This window comes from Protopterus annectens, chromosome 1.part2, assembly GCF_019279795.1.
Source record: "Protopterus annectens isolate FY-2018-M chromosome 1.part2, PAN1.0, whole genome shotgun sequence".
Classification (NCBI taxonomy): Eukaryota; Metazoa; Chordata; order Ceratodontiformes; family Protopteridae; genus Protopterus; species Protopterus annectens.
In genome coordinates, this window is record NC_056727.1 from 177374301 (window position 1) to 177389265 (window position 14965).

Below are 14965 nucleotides of genomic sequence, written 5' to 3' on the forward strand. Positions count from 1 at the left end.
TTAAAAGCCTGGCTGTAATAATATTTTAAACTTATATTTCCACTAGAAAGAGTGGCATGTGGAACGGTTTTCATTGGCACGCTGAGTGGATTGGAATTGAATGAAATGAATAGAGAAATAGAGAGAGAGAGAGTGAATGCATGTATGAAAGCAGAAGCAAAAGTGTGTGAGAGATCAGAGAGATGTATGAAAGCTGAACAGAGCTCAGAAAGAGAAAGAGTAAGTGAATGCATGTATGAAAGCTGAACAGACTGTGTGTATGTGTGTATGAGAGAGAGAAAATAGATGCATGACTGCTGAATCATACACCAATGCACTGTATGAACATGTACATAAATGCATGGAACTAGCCATACCCAACAGAACCAAGACGCTCTCCTCCAAAAAAGGAAGCCAATCTGGTGTTCCCCTGCCATTAATAAACTCTACAATAGAAGGAAGAAACTGTTGCAGAAAAAGGTGAAGTCCCAAGACTGGAAAAACTCCCTTGTTAGCTTCAACAAAAAGTTGAGCTCCCTTATCAACACCTCTAAAGCCAGCTATGAAGGCAGAATTGTGGCAGACACTAAAAACAACCACAAAGCCTTCTATAGTTATATCAAACATCTCCATGGCAATACCCAGGTTTGCTCTGAGTTACTGCACAATGGTACCACCTATACTGAACCAACAGATATTCCCAACATACTGGCTGACAGATTCGGTGCCAACTTTACCCCTTTCTCCCCCCTAAAGCACCAATCAAAATACTCAAGGAATGCCAGGCACCCAGCATTACTGCAGCATAGGTTAAAGCTGCATTGTCCAAGGCCAAGAATACAGCTTCCATGGGACCCGACAATATCCCTGGATGTGTTCTACATGAACTACAAAGTGAACTGGCACCACATCTGTGTGCCCTGTTCAATCACAGCCTCACCTCAGGCTTTGTCCCTACCAAATGGTGCACTGCTACAGTCATCCCCCTCCATAAAGGGGTAGCGACTACAGACCCTGGGAATTACCACCCCATTAGCCTAACAAGTCTGATATGTAAGGCTATGGAGAGCATCATCATGGACCTAATTACCAAGGATATAGGGAATCTCCAAACTCTAGATCCCACTCAATTTGGTTTTGTAAAAGGTAGATCATGCCTGCTTAACCTGGTTGACTTCTTTGAGTCAGTCACCAGAGCTGAGGATGAGGGCAAGGCAGTTCATACAGCCTACCTCGATCTGGCCAAGGCCTTTGATACCATTCCCCACTCAGGAATTATTGATAAACTTACCAAACTAGGCATCAACCCCTATATCACTAGGTGGGTTGCAAATTGGTTCACAAATAGAGCCCACAGTGTGAAAGTAATGGACTCCAAGTAAGACTGCCGATCAGTCATGAGTGAAGTCCCACAGGAATCGGTCCTGGGTCCTCTCCTGTTTGGCATCTACTTCTCAGAAGTCCAGACCAACAAGGAGGAACTCTGGCTGACCAAGTTCACAGACAACTGCAAGCTGGGAGCCATTATTAACTCCCCAAGTGATGCAGACATCCTACAGAAAGGCCTCACTGAGACCAATGACTGGTGTCAAAACCATGGCCTTAAGCTTAATGCCAAAAAATGCCTCATCATCCCCTCTTGGGAAAAACTCAGTTTCCACTAATTACCACATTGATGAGAGCCCACTGAACACTGAAGGCATTACAAAAGATCTAGGGACACAGGTTGACAGCAACCTCTCCTTCGACCACTACATTGCCACTGTGATCAGAAAGTCCTTCTATGTGGCACATCTCATTACCAAGAGTTTTGTATCCAGGAAGAAAGAGGTCATCATCTCTCTCTACTCTTCTCTCATTAGGCCAATCATCGAGTATAATGCCCCATTTGGCATGTACCTCTCTAGACATATGCAACAGCTGGAAAGGCCACAAAAGTACATCACAAAGAGGATACTAGGCCTTAAACACATGTCCTACATGGACAGACTCAAACAACTCCAGCTATTCTCTGTCTCATATCATCTAGTAAGAGATGATTTCTGCTTGACTTACAAAGCCATGTCTGACGCAGCTCTGTTAGAAATGCTACATCTAAAGAAATTCCAATCCTTCCACACCACACAATCCAGAGACCTCAACCTCATTACCACAATCAATGGAACATGCTGGAGGGACAGGTTCATAACCCAGAGACTGCCCGTGCTCTGGAATAGACTTCTCATACATGTCAAGCAGAGCACTTCACTAGCCCTCTTCAAGAGAAATCTTGATAACTGGATGGGAAATAGAAAGTTCACCCCGGGGATCACTCCAGTGGCTCTACTTGATAACTAACGTCAGGTGACACAATGCCATGGCACTTCTATGGGCTAGGGTTGTAAAGTCTCTAGGGCCATTAGCTTAGTACGCGCCTATGAACCTTTGAGAGATCGGAGACAGAATGTGTAATCTGATGCAAACTGATTGAGTGAGCATGGAGTGGGTGTTGACATTTTAGCAATTTCACTTGTTTGGTTTGACTTGTTCTCACGTTGGGGAGAGAGAGAATTTATTTGTATCTTGCTTTTTAAAACTCTAAAACTCTAAAAACGTAAGGTATGTTTTTGCGGGGGGAAAACAAAGTGCAACACATGAAAAACTGAATTGTTCATACTGTACTGTATTTCTTCGATTTTTATTCTGACTGCTTGTGTTAACTGAGAGTTTACTGTACTATATGTGTGCATGTAAGTATTACATGAATAATACAAAAAGTCCAAAATACCTCCAAAAGGCTAGACTGGGAGACCAAAAAACAGCAAAATTCTCAAACAAAAAAGTAGAAGGAATCCCAGTAGACAAAGCTGTAGCACAATTCTTTTAATAAAAACGAATCTTGACAACAGTTAGTGAGCGTTTTTGCACCAAAGTGCTTCTTCAGACAAATAACATCACAGCTAAATACATTTATATAGTAAAACAGCAATCATCAGTTATAAAATGAGCAATTATCACTTAGTTAAATGCCTTGATTTTAAAATGGGTTTTAAAGAGACCCTGTCACTGAGGCCATGTTTCCTTTCAGCACCAAACCTCAACATCCACTGAAGTTCTCTCTGTTCAGTATAATTCTTTAAATCACCACCTCTAGGATTATTAAACACTACCACCATTACTTTAAAAACAAAACTATGTTGCAAGTCTGATTCTAACACGTTTAGCTAAAGCATTTGCAGCATCACACTTTTTTATGGCATATAGGTGCTCACGAATCCTCTCAAAGAGCATTCTATTAGTTTTCCCTATATAGTAACTGTTACAGTGTTTGCAAGTAGCTAAGTAAACTAAATCTTTGGTCTTGCAATTAGCATTAAATTTAAAGAAAAAAGTATGTCCAGAAACAGGATGTATAAATTCATTAGTGCCATCTATATGAACACAATATCTACAGCTACCATAGGGCCGAGTCCCTGTAAAGGACTGTGATCGAGGGGACTCATTATGACTGTCTCTATAACAGAGATGTAATTTCAAAGATTTCTTGTTTTTATAACTAATAAGGGGTCTCTCTCCTACCAAGTCTCTAATGCAAGAGTCTGAGGTTAGGATACCCCAGTTTGAATAGATAACATCATTAACCTGCTTAATGTCGCTAGCAAATGACAGGGTCAAAGGAATACGTCCACCTCTCTGCGGACATAACCTCATATCCAAATGGTCCCATCTTCAAAAAAATATGGCTTGGCCCTCCCCGTCCTAAGATGCATGACTTCTTTTGTCATTGTGTCCACTTCAACATTACTATAGCCTCTAGTTAGGAACTCATTCGAAACTGTACCCAAATTTGCTAGAAAACCGTCTTCAGTGTTATTCAATCTTTATATCCTCATCCCTTGTCCCTTCAAAACATTCTTGTATACATGTGTCAGATGCATACTATTACGCTGTAATAGTGTATTCTGTCTACAAGGTTTTCCTAAATAACCTAGTTGTAAAATTGCCTGTGGCTTCCTTATTAATCTTAACATCCAAGAAAACTACTTCTTCCAAAGATGCAGAAGAAGTAAACCTTAGAAAGGAGGTTGTACTATTCAAGTAATCCAGAAACTCATTCAACTGTTGGATGTCACCTTTCCAAAAGAGTATGACATCATCAACAAACCTTCTGTAAAATATAATTGAAGTATTATAGTGAGTGTCAAAAACATAATGTTCTTCCCAATGGGCCAATACCATATTGGCGTAGCTATTGGCACGTGATGTGCCCATAGCTACGCCCTTTTTCTGTAAATAATATGTGTTCTGAAACATAAACACATTATTCTCAAGAATAACTTCCAAAAACAAACACAAAAGATCAGTGTGTTTCAAATCATAACCACCATGTTTTAACAGATACTGTTTGACCATAATGATGCCATCAGTATTGGGGATTCAGGTGAATAAGGGCTCAACGTCTGAGGTCACTAGCAGGCACTGAGAGGCAACCCCTCTGCTATCATGTACAAAAGCATGCAATTCTTTTAGCAGTTGCCTGGTGTCATTCAAAAGTACTGCTCGACGTTGTGTATCGACGTATATAGAAAATGGTTCCGTCAGCCATTTCCTTCCTGACACTATAGGACTAAAAGGAGGTTTAGCCATGTCTTTGTGAATTTTAGGGAGTCCTTGAAAAACTGGAACAACTGGATGTTCCACATTAAGATGTTGTTATAGGCTATCAGTAATGAGAAAATTCTGTACACAATCACGTATAGTAAAAAATATTGTACATTGCATGCCCCAAATAAAATCGTGTTCAACCTTTTCATAGACATTAACATCAGATAGCATTTGCATCAATGAATTAACATAGAACGCTCGATCTAAAATAACAATCACTCCCCCCTTATCTGCCATTTTAATGGTAATATTAACATCATCTGGTAAAGTTTTCAAAGCCCTCCATTCTGACCTGCTGAAATTGTAAAACACGTGTCCCCTGTTACTAACCAAGTCTACAACATCCTTGATGCCGAAAAATTTAAATAAATCCTGCTCACACTTGTTAATAAAAACTTCAAGAACTGCATTAAGTGGAGGTTGAAAAATGCTTTGCTTTTTAAAAGGTAGTGACATAGAAAATTCAGAAGCACTATCACAAAAATACATTTTAAGCGCTACATTTCTAGCAAAGAGTCTTAAATTAACCCAAACATCTGATAATTCAGACTTCTCGGCCGGTATAAAATTAAGGCCGCATTGTAACAATGTCAACTCAGTTTCAGACAGTACCTTATTTGATAGATTCAGAATGAAGGACTTGTCATCCTGTTCCAAAACTGTTTCAGAGTGTGCGTAGTCTCCAATTGCTGGCGTCCCCGCTTCCTCCCTCTGTTCGGTGATGCATCTCATTCTCATTCTCCTGTTCTCAACCACTTCACAGGAAGCAGTAAATGTAGTTCCCTAAAAACTTGTGTTGTGGAAGCATGCTTCCTGCTTACATCAGGTAGAGAGGACTGTTGACAAATCCCTTCAGGCTGGGACTCCGTGCTTGTCGTTCCTGGATTAGAAACAGATGCGCTTCCACTACTAGCGGGTGCTGACCCGGAAGGGGTGGCTGAACAGTCTGTTGTTACTTCAATTAATGCTTCTCTGACTGAGCTGTTGCTTTAACGGCTGATGCATAAGTGGCATTCTGTCCAGGCCACATAAACACTTGACCATTAGTAAAATCTGAGATGCCCCAATTCAGTTTCTTAATTTTGTGCATCTTAAAATGCACCTCATAAGTGGACACATCTACTATCTCATCAGTGGCAGATAGACATGCATGACGATTACAGCTATTAAGCAAACGTTGCTTCCGCTCTTCTATCGCTGTTAGTAACTCACTCTCAATAGGTGTAAAAAACTCTATTAAGAGGCAAATGTAGCATAACTATGTTCAAGGTTCAGACGTTGCCATTTAGTAAGTAGTTCACTATAGCTGACCCCATAGGAAGGCATAAGCATAACCCTCAGTCCTGTAGGAATCACTCAATGTTATAAACAAGCTTCCATATGTAGCCTCTGCCACTGGAAGCATTTTAATTTGTAAAGGTCATTCTCCAATAGTGTTAGATCTACCGGTGAGGGTAGAGAAGCATTGACATTGTTCAAAGCACTTAAATTAGAACTGTTAGAGAAACTGACGTTCAACAATGGATTCACTTCCATCCGCAGCAATCTGTTTAAACGATCATTACCAGAGTGCTTACCGACATTGCTAAGAGCAGAGTCAATAGCAGCAATTCCACTAGTGCTTTCAGTCATGTCCCCCAAGGAGGAAAAACAACAGCAATACAAAAAGTCCAATATACCTCAAAAAGGCTAGACTGTGAGACCAAAAAACAGCAAAATTCTCAAATAAAAAGTAGAAGGAACCCCAGTAGACAAAGCTGTAGCACAATTCTTTTAATAAAAACAAATCTTGGCAACAGATAGTGAGCGCTTTCGCACCAAAGTGCTTCTTCAGACAAATAACATCACAGCTAAACACATTTATATAGTAAAACAGCAATCATCAATTATAAAATGAGCAATTATCACTTAGTTAAATCCCCTGGTTTTAAAATGGGGTTTAAAGAGACCCTGTCATTGAGGCCAGGTTTCCCTTCAGCACCAAACCTCAAAATCCACTGAAGTTCTCTCTGTTCAGTATAATTCTTTAAATCACCACCTCTAGATTCATTTTTATTAAAAGAATTGTGCTACAGCTTTGTCTACTGGGATTACTTCTACTTTTTTATTTGAGAATACTACATGAATAATACTTAAGTAACAGTGTTGGGGGTTGGACTTTGTAGACAGAGTTTGTGACACATAGTGTAATATTGCCTGATAAACATGCACTTTCTGTGACCTGCAGTTGGGAGGTATTGGTATCATCCATATACATCACAGACAGATGTTGTCATTAGCAGTAATACTATATGTGCATGTAAGCACTGCATGAAAATACTTAAGTAACAGTGTTGGTTGTTGGACTTTGCATAGGATGCCTTGCTATTTATTTATTTTTATTTGCTAATTAGCTATATAAACTGGTCAAAAAAGCATTTTTGTCCACATCCCAGGACAACAGGCCAGAACAAATAGCAACAATTTAACATTTAACAACATTGTCTTTTATTGTTTAAAAGTCGTATAATGTGAGTACTGCAGATGTGCCTAGGTATAGAATTCCAGAAGGTAGGTATAGAATTCCACAATGCCAGGCCTATTTTTGCAAAAACAATTTGTGTGAAACAGAGAGAAGGTGTCTTTCGCACAATATAGAATGGGATATGCAATCTGAGGGGATATCGGTTGAAATGAACTGAGAGTTTATAGAGAAGAAGGACAGAAGTAAGAACTGAGAAGTTTGATTAATGTGAAGGCAAATAGTAAGGAAAGTCTTTCGGTAAGAGGCAGCATGTTAGTGGAGGAAAGGAGACTGCAATGTTAGGCTCACTGATCAGCTAAAGTAATGAACTGACAAATTATAGTAAAGATGTTTGGATTATGTATCCATTGTGGAGGTTTCCATGTGTAAATATTGGTAATAAGTATGAGATGAAAGGGCCTAGCCTACTTTTAGCAACAGCATGTCTGAAGTTTGGTGCTTGATAACTCCCGAAATTATCAGAGAATTTAAGATCTGTTAGACTGTAGCAGTTGTATTTATGCATTTGTAAAACCTGAGTGAGAAAGCTGAATGTATGCCAAGAAATTTATAGGTATTGTAAGAGCGAATAAAGTTCCCCCAGAGATCAAACAGTTGTACTGGGGAGTTGCCATTAAGTCTTCAGATGATTCCAAAGGGTGCTGTATTTGTTTTACATGGATTTAGAATGAGTTTATTGTTACAGAACCAGTGACGCAGATACTGAATTGTTCTTGTAGTGATGACCGCAATAAGTCAAAGAAAGAACCTTCTTTGAGGTGACATTGGCATATAGTATTATTCTGAGACATAAGCAGTCTGACGGGATGTCATTTAAAGAGAGGGAGACGAGGATGAGCAAAATGAGCCTTTTGTGAAACTATACTGGGGGATGTTGGAAAAGATGCAGAGGAAGCAAGGCATATTGACATAGCCTGATTAGACAGGTAGTCTTTGAAAAAGGTAACTGCAGGTGGGGGTGGGGGGAGGAACTAAGATAAGTGAGTGTACCGAGCTGAAATCCTTCAAAGCCCCCGGGCCTGTGGAAAATATGGCCCAGACCACAGAATCCTTTATAAATGCATTCTATGAACACCTTCAGGAATGCGTGGATCATGCAATCCCAAATAAAACCAAGACCCAATCCTCCAAAGGCAGACGTTCTGTCTGGTGGACCCCAGCCATAAACAAACTATACAATAGAAGGAGGAAGCTACTACATGATAGAGCAAAATCCCAAAAAGGGAAGGCATCTCTGATCAGTATTAGCAAAAAACTACGGGCACTCATAAAATCGTCTAAGGCCAGCTTCGAGAGAAAAATTGCACAGGACACTAAGGATAATCACAAGGCTTTCTTTAGTTATGTTAGGAACCTGGGTGGGAATTCCCAGATATGCTCAGAATTAGTCCAAAATGACAAAAAATACACCGAGCCTACAGACATTGCCAACATCCTAGCTGACAGGTTCAGTGCAGACTTCTCCCCCCCTCTCCCCACCAAAAGGGCAAATATCTATCCCAACAGAGTGATGCCCCCCTGACATCTTAGATGCTCAGGTAAGAGCCGCCCTCTCCAAAGCAAAAAACACAGCATCAATGGGACCAGATGGTGTCCCGGGCTGCGTCCTACATGAACTCCAAGAAGAGCTAAACCCAAACATAAAACTACTGTTCAGTCTTAGCCTTACTGCAGGATATGTACCCAAAGAGTGGCGTACAGCAACAGTGGTCCCTCTTCACAAAGGTGGTGCCTCAACGGATCCTGGAAACTATCACCCCATAAGCCTGACTAGCTTGGTCTGCAAAGCTATGGAAAGGATCATCATGGACCTCATAAATAAAGATATTGGGGACCTACAGACACTGGATCCTACCCAGTTTGGCTTTGTTAAGGGCAGATCCTGCCTCTTAAACCTGGTTGATTTCTTTGAAACAGTCACCAAGGCCATTGACGAGGGGAAGGTGGTCCACACAGCCTACCTGGACCTCGCAAAAGCCTTCGATACAATACCCCACTCGGGCATTATAGATAAGCTCACCAGCTTAAATATAAACCCCTATGTTACTAGATGGGTTGCAAACTGGCTCAAGGACAGAACCCACATGGTTAGAATTGCTGAAGCCATGTCAGACTCCAAACCAGTTACAAGTGGCGTCCCACAAGGCTCAGTCCTGGGACCTCTCTTGTTCGGTATATATTTCTCGGCGGTACAGGCCATCACGGAAGGACTGTGGCTGACCAAGTTCGCGGATGACTGCAAACTGGGTGACATAATCAACTCTCCAGCCGACACAAGCATCCTCCAAAAGGGCCTCACAGAAACAGACAACTGGTGCCAGAGCCATGGCCTCAAGCTAAACGCCAAAAAGTGTATAGTCATCCCCTTTGGCAAAAACAAAGTGCCCACAAATTACCACATAGGTGGTAATCCATTAAGTACAGAAGAAGTCATTAGGGACCTGGGGACCCAAGTTGATAGCAATCTCTCATTTGACAACCACATGGCCAAAGTGGTTAGAAAAACATTTTATATAGCCCACCTAATCATGAACGGATTCACATCTAGATCAGGGGAGGTCATCGTACCTCTTTACTCATCCCTCATCAGGCCCATAATTGAGTACAATGCCCCTTTTGGTATGTACCTTACCAGACACCTGCAGCAACTGGAAAGACCCCAAAAGTACCTCACCAAGAGGATCAAAGGGCTCAAACATATGCCATATGCTGCCCGGTTAAAGAAACTCCAGCTCTACTCAGTGGCATACCACCTGCTCAGAGGCTATCTGTGCCTGACGTATAAAGCCATGTCCAACCCAGAATTAATGGACATGCTGCACCTCAGAAAATCCAAATCCCATCGAGCAACGCGCTCGAGAGACTTGAACCTCAGCACTGAAATAAATAGGACATGCTGGAGGGACAGATTCATAACCCAGAGGCTCCCTTCACTCTGGAATAAAATCCCAGTCCAGGTTAGGCAGAGTCCCACATTGACTCTCTTCAAGAGGAATCTTGATGAGTGGATGGGAGATCGTAGGTTTACCCCGGCTATCACTTCTGTGTCACTGTTAGACAGAGGCACAGTATACTAACCTCAAAAAAAGGCATAGCAAAATTAATTTAAAATGGGTGGCGAAAGCCAAACACACTCTGGCTAGGCTTATAAATGCCCTAGGGCAGATAGCCAAGTATGAACCTATGAACCTACCAAAAAGCAGAGTGGTGGTCAACAAGACTGAATGCAATTTTTTAGATCGAAAGATACTATATCTGTAAGTAGACCCTTGTCCGTGTAGGCATAGATAAGGTCAATACCCACATTCTGGGCAGTACTTGCATTGCAGGAAGAGCACACATTTCTCATAATAACTAACCAGTGATGTTTTAGGAACATGCATTCCTCATAATAAATAACCAATTAGAGTTGCTGGAACATGCATGTATGATAATAATTGACCAGTTAGCAGTGCTGGAGCATGCATTTATCATAATAACTAACCAGTCAGAGTTGTTGCAGCATGCATTTATCATAATAATTAACCATTTAGAGTGGGTTCCTATTACCTAATCAAACTTCCAGAAGGTTGAACTACAGAAGTTCGAACTTGGAAGTTCAAAAGTTGAAAATGTCGAAGTTGCAGAAGTCTGAATTCTTTCCCAGGGAAAGAATTAAGTTAGACGTTTCTGCGACTTCGACATTTTCGCCACTGTGGTGCGAAAGTTATGGAATGGGTTAAGGTAAGTGTGCGATTGTGACGGATGTTGGGGTTAGGGTGCGGGTAAGGTAAGTGTGCGATAGTGATGGACTTTAGGGTTAGGGTGCGGGTAAGGTAAGTGTGCGATAGTGACGGACTTTAGGGTTAGGGTGCGGGTAAGGTAAGTGTGTGATAGTGACAGACTTTAGGGTTAGGGTGCGGGTAAGGTAAGTGTGCGATAGTGACGGACTTTATGGTTAGGGTGCGGGTTAGGTAAGTGTGCGATAGTGATGGACCTTAGGGTTAGGGTGTGGATAAGGTAGGTGTGTGGTAGTGATGGACCTTAGGTTTAGGGTTTGGATTAAGTTTAGTGCATAGATAGCTGTGTATGTGAGGTTTAGTGTAGGTTTATAAGATTTTTGGCGTGCTTGTGTTGTGTGTGTATTTTTCATAACAGCAAATTGTTTCCCTGGGATAAAATTCGCTGTTCTGATGTTCCGATGTTATCACATTTCGATCTTCCAAGTTTGAACATCTGGTGTTCGACCTTCTAGAAGTTCGATAATGTAATAGGAACCCTTTAGAGTTGTTGGAGCATGCCTTTATCATAATAACTAACCAGTTAGATTAGCACTGGCAGTGAAGGAATTTGAAGAGGTTTGGTATGGTGACTTGCTGAGATTAAAGTCCTTCCACATGTTTTAAGTCCATGTTGCCCATGATGTACAGAGTGGTAGTTATTTGTAAAAGAAAGCGGAAGTGGGTCATCCTGTTTCAGCCAAGTCTCTCTGATGATTACACTGAAGCAATTAAGCTTCCAATAAGTCAGTAGTGGTGAACCTATGACATGCGTGTCAAAGGTGACACGCCACAACATTTTGCCAACAGCATTCACCAACACCCGAGTTACCAAAGAAACTGAATGAACAAAAATACAAGAAATATGCGACCCTGTACTTATCTATTAAAACTCAGCAACAAAAAGTAATTAGTTGATGGTAATCAAATCAAATGCAATATGCAGACCTCTCAACCATACTGAATTCCTTGGTATTTACGATTTTGAGGTCAAAATATTGGAGTGCCATGAATTCCCAAGTGGCCCCCTTAATTTCCGAATTTCCCTGTCTTTTTTTTTTTTTTAATTTTTGCTGACATCATTGCGTGCAGGCTGTGCATGATGATGTCAGCATCATGAGCAGACTGCCACCAGCCTGTCAGAATATGGTTGAGCTTGAGGGTGGTGTACTACTGACTGTTTATTATCAGCTAAGGAAGTACAAGTGCAGGCTAGCCATTAAGTGGATTGTTCACGAAGCGCGGTAGTTAATTAGTGCAGAGTGAAGACACAGACAGCGAACCATGTAATGATGTTCCTCGCAACTAAAAGGTAACCTTTTAAAGTAAAAAGTAATTTCCTTTCCTGTCTCCTTCAAGTGATGATGTATTATTTAGAAATGATAGGGTAAAGGGAGAGGAGGTGTAATGTTAATGCTATCGCTGTGACAAATATGTGGTACAGTATGAACAGATTATGTTAAGGCTGCTGATTTCCTCCTAGAGTGCTCTAACTCATTAAAGCTTAAGGCACTTGCACTTACCCAAGCAGTGAAACGGTGTAGAACAAGCTGCCAAATGAAACTGTGAAAATTAATACATAATGATGTGAAATCGTCAAGTCCCTGAAAAGAAAATTAGATTAAAAATATGGTGTGAATAAATTCATAAATGTCTGAGCCAGGCATAAGACAGTTTTAGTGAGTAATAAAGCAAATGTATGCTGCTGTTTCAATAAAGGTAACAGTGTGTGCAATAGGCAGGGTTACATGCTTCCTAGATGTTAAAATCTATGCTAAAAATCTTGATGAATGCTGGGGACAGGTGGATTTAATACTGGTGCAGGTTACATAAGAAATATCTGCCTGTTATACTTAGTCACATAATGGATATAGAAAGACTTCTAGATAATAAGATCAGAAAACTGTGAACACTCAAATGACTTTTCACTATTTAGGAGATAAATTCTGGTGAAGCTTTCAGCAAAACTGATGTTAGGACTTACACTACTTAGGTGGCCATTTTCTGTGGTATACTCTGTAGTATTTGTGTTCATATTTAATGGAACTTGTGATATTTTATATAGTATACACAGTACAGGGGAGATAGGACAATGTATTTATGTATTTATTTATTTTGCAAAAGGAGACTCCTTTGGTGTGGACTATGTTTCCAAGTCTGCCATTATCTGCATATTTGGAGACCTAGACACTAGAATCACTTTTAACATGTGAGAAAAAATATACCAAAAAGAAATAGCCCCAGACCAGAAGCCTGATGAACTCCACTGAAGAAAAAGAAAGGACTGGAGTCCTCCTCTTTTTACCTGTTGTGCTTGACTGTAACCATCTGAATACTCAGGTTATTATGACCTTTTTTACCATCAGATGCATGAGTTTATTTATTCAGGCCTAAGTAACCTACATGGACAGATTCACAGGTTCATAGGTTCATAGGTTGGTACTAGGCTATCAGCCCTAGGGCCTATACAAGCCTAGCCATAACAATTCCCTGGCTATTTCTTCCCACATTATTTACTTTCCTGGACCCCTGTCTAGCAGGGTGACTGACGTGATCCCTGGGGTGAATTTCCTTTCTCCGATCCAATCGTCAAGGTTCCTCTTGAAGAGGTCCAAAGAGGCACTCTGCTTGACATGTATGGGCAATCTATTCCAGAGTCTGGGGAGTCTCTGGGTCAGGAACCTATCCCTCCAGCATGTTTTGTTTATTGTGATGACAAGGTTTAGATCCCTGGAGCGTGTAGCTCTGAAGGATTGGGATTTCTTTAAGTGTAGCATGTCCAACAGCTCTGGGTTTGACATGGCCTTGTATGTTAAGCAGAGATCGCCTCTGAGTAGACGATATGCGACAGAGTATAGCTGGAGTTTTTAAGGCGGTCAGCGTAGGGCATCTGCTTTAGGCCTGTGATTCTTTTAGTGAGGTATTTCTGAGGCCTTTCCAGTTGTTGCAGATGTCTTGAGAGGTACATACCAAATGGGGCGTTGTATTCTATAATGGGTCTAATGAGGGATGAGTACAGTGGGACAATGACCTCCTTTTTTCTGGATGAAAAGCCCTTCGTGATGAGGTGTGCCACATAGAAGGATTTCCTGACTGTTGTGGCGATGTGGTTATCGAAGGTGAGACCACTGTCCACCTGTGTCCCTAAGTCTCTTATCACACTTTCTGTGTTTAGTGTACTGCCACCTATATGGTAATTCATGGATACAAGTTTTTTCCCAAAGGGGATAACAATACATTTCTTGGCATTGAGCTTGAGCCCATGGCTCTGGCACCAAGCATCTGTTTCTGTAAGGCCCTTTTGTAGAGTATCCACATCATTTGGGGATTCAATAATGGCTCCCAGTTTGCAGTCATCTGCAAACTTTGTTAGCCAGAGTCCCTTAGTGTTGACCCGTACTTCAGAGAAGTAGATGCCAAACAAGAGCGGCCCCAGGACTGAACCCTGAGGTACTCCACTTGTCACTTGTCTGGAGCTGGATTTGGAGTCGGCTACTTTTACAGTGTGGGTTCTATCAGTAAGCCATTTAGCAACCTATTGGGTGACATAGGGATTAATGCCCAACTTAGTAAGTTTATCTATGATTCCAGAGTGGGGGATGGTATCAAAGGCCTTGGCAAAGTCTAGATAGGCTATGTGGACCACCTTACCCTTGTCCATGGCTCTGGAGACTGATTCAAAGAAGTCAATCAGGTTCAGGAGACAAGATCGGCCCTTCACAAACCCAAACTGGGTGGGGTCCAGTGTTTGAAGGTTGCCAATGTCTTTGTTTATAAGTTCCATGATAATACGCTCCATGGCCTTGCAGATAAGGCTTGTCAGACTGATGGGACGGTAGTTTCCGGGATCCAAGGTGGATCCCCCCTTGTGGATTGGGATAACTGTAGCTCTGCGCCACTCAGTGGGCATGAAACCTGAGGTGAGGCTATGATTAAACATGACACTTAGGTGAGGTGCCAGTTCATATTGTAGTTCATGTAGTACACAGCCCGGGATGTCATCTGGTCCCATGGATGCTGTATTCTTGGCTTTAGAGAGTGCGTTTTGTACCTGTGTGAC

At 41.4% G+C, this 14965-nt stretch overlaps 1 long non-coding RNA gene across 1 annotated transcript in view; it reads left to right on the forward strand.

Moving 5' to 3' along the window:
* Positions 1-12066: 12066 nt before the first annotated feature.
* The window catches only part of LOC122792458, a 110983-nt gene continuing 108084 nt past the window's right edge, over positions 12067-14965 (forward strand). The window contains exon 1 of the long non-coding RNA XR_006363310.1: positions 12067-12217. This is a non-coding gene — a long non-coding RNA (uncharacterized LOC122792458). The remainder of the gene's footprint in view (positions 12218-14965) is intronic.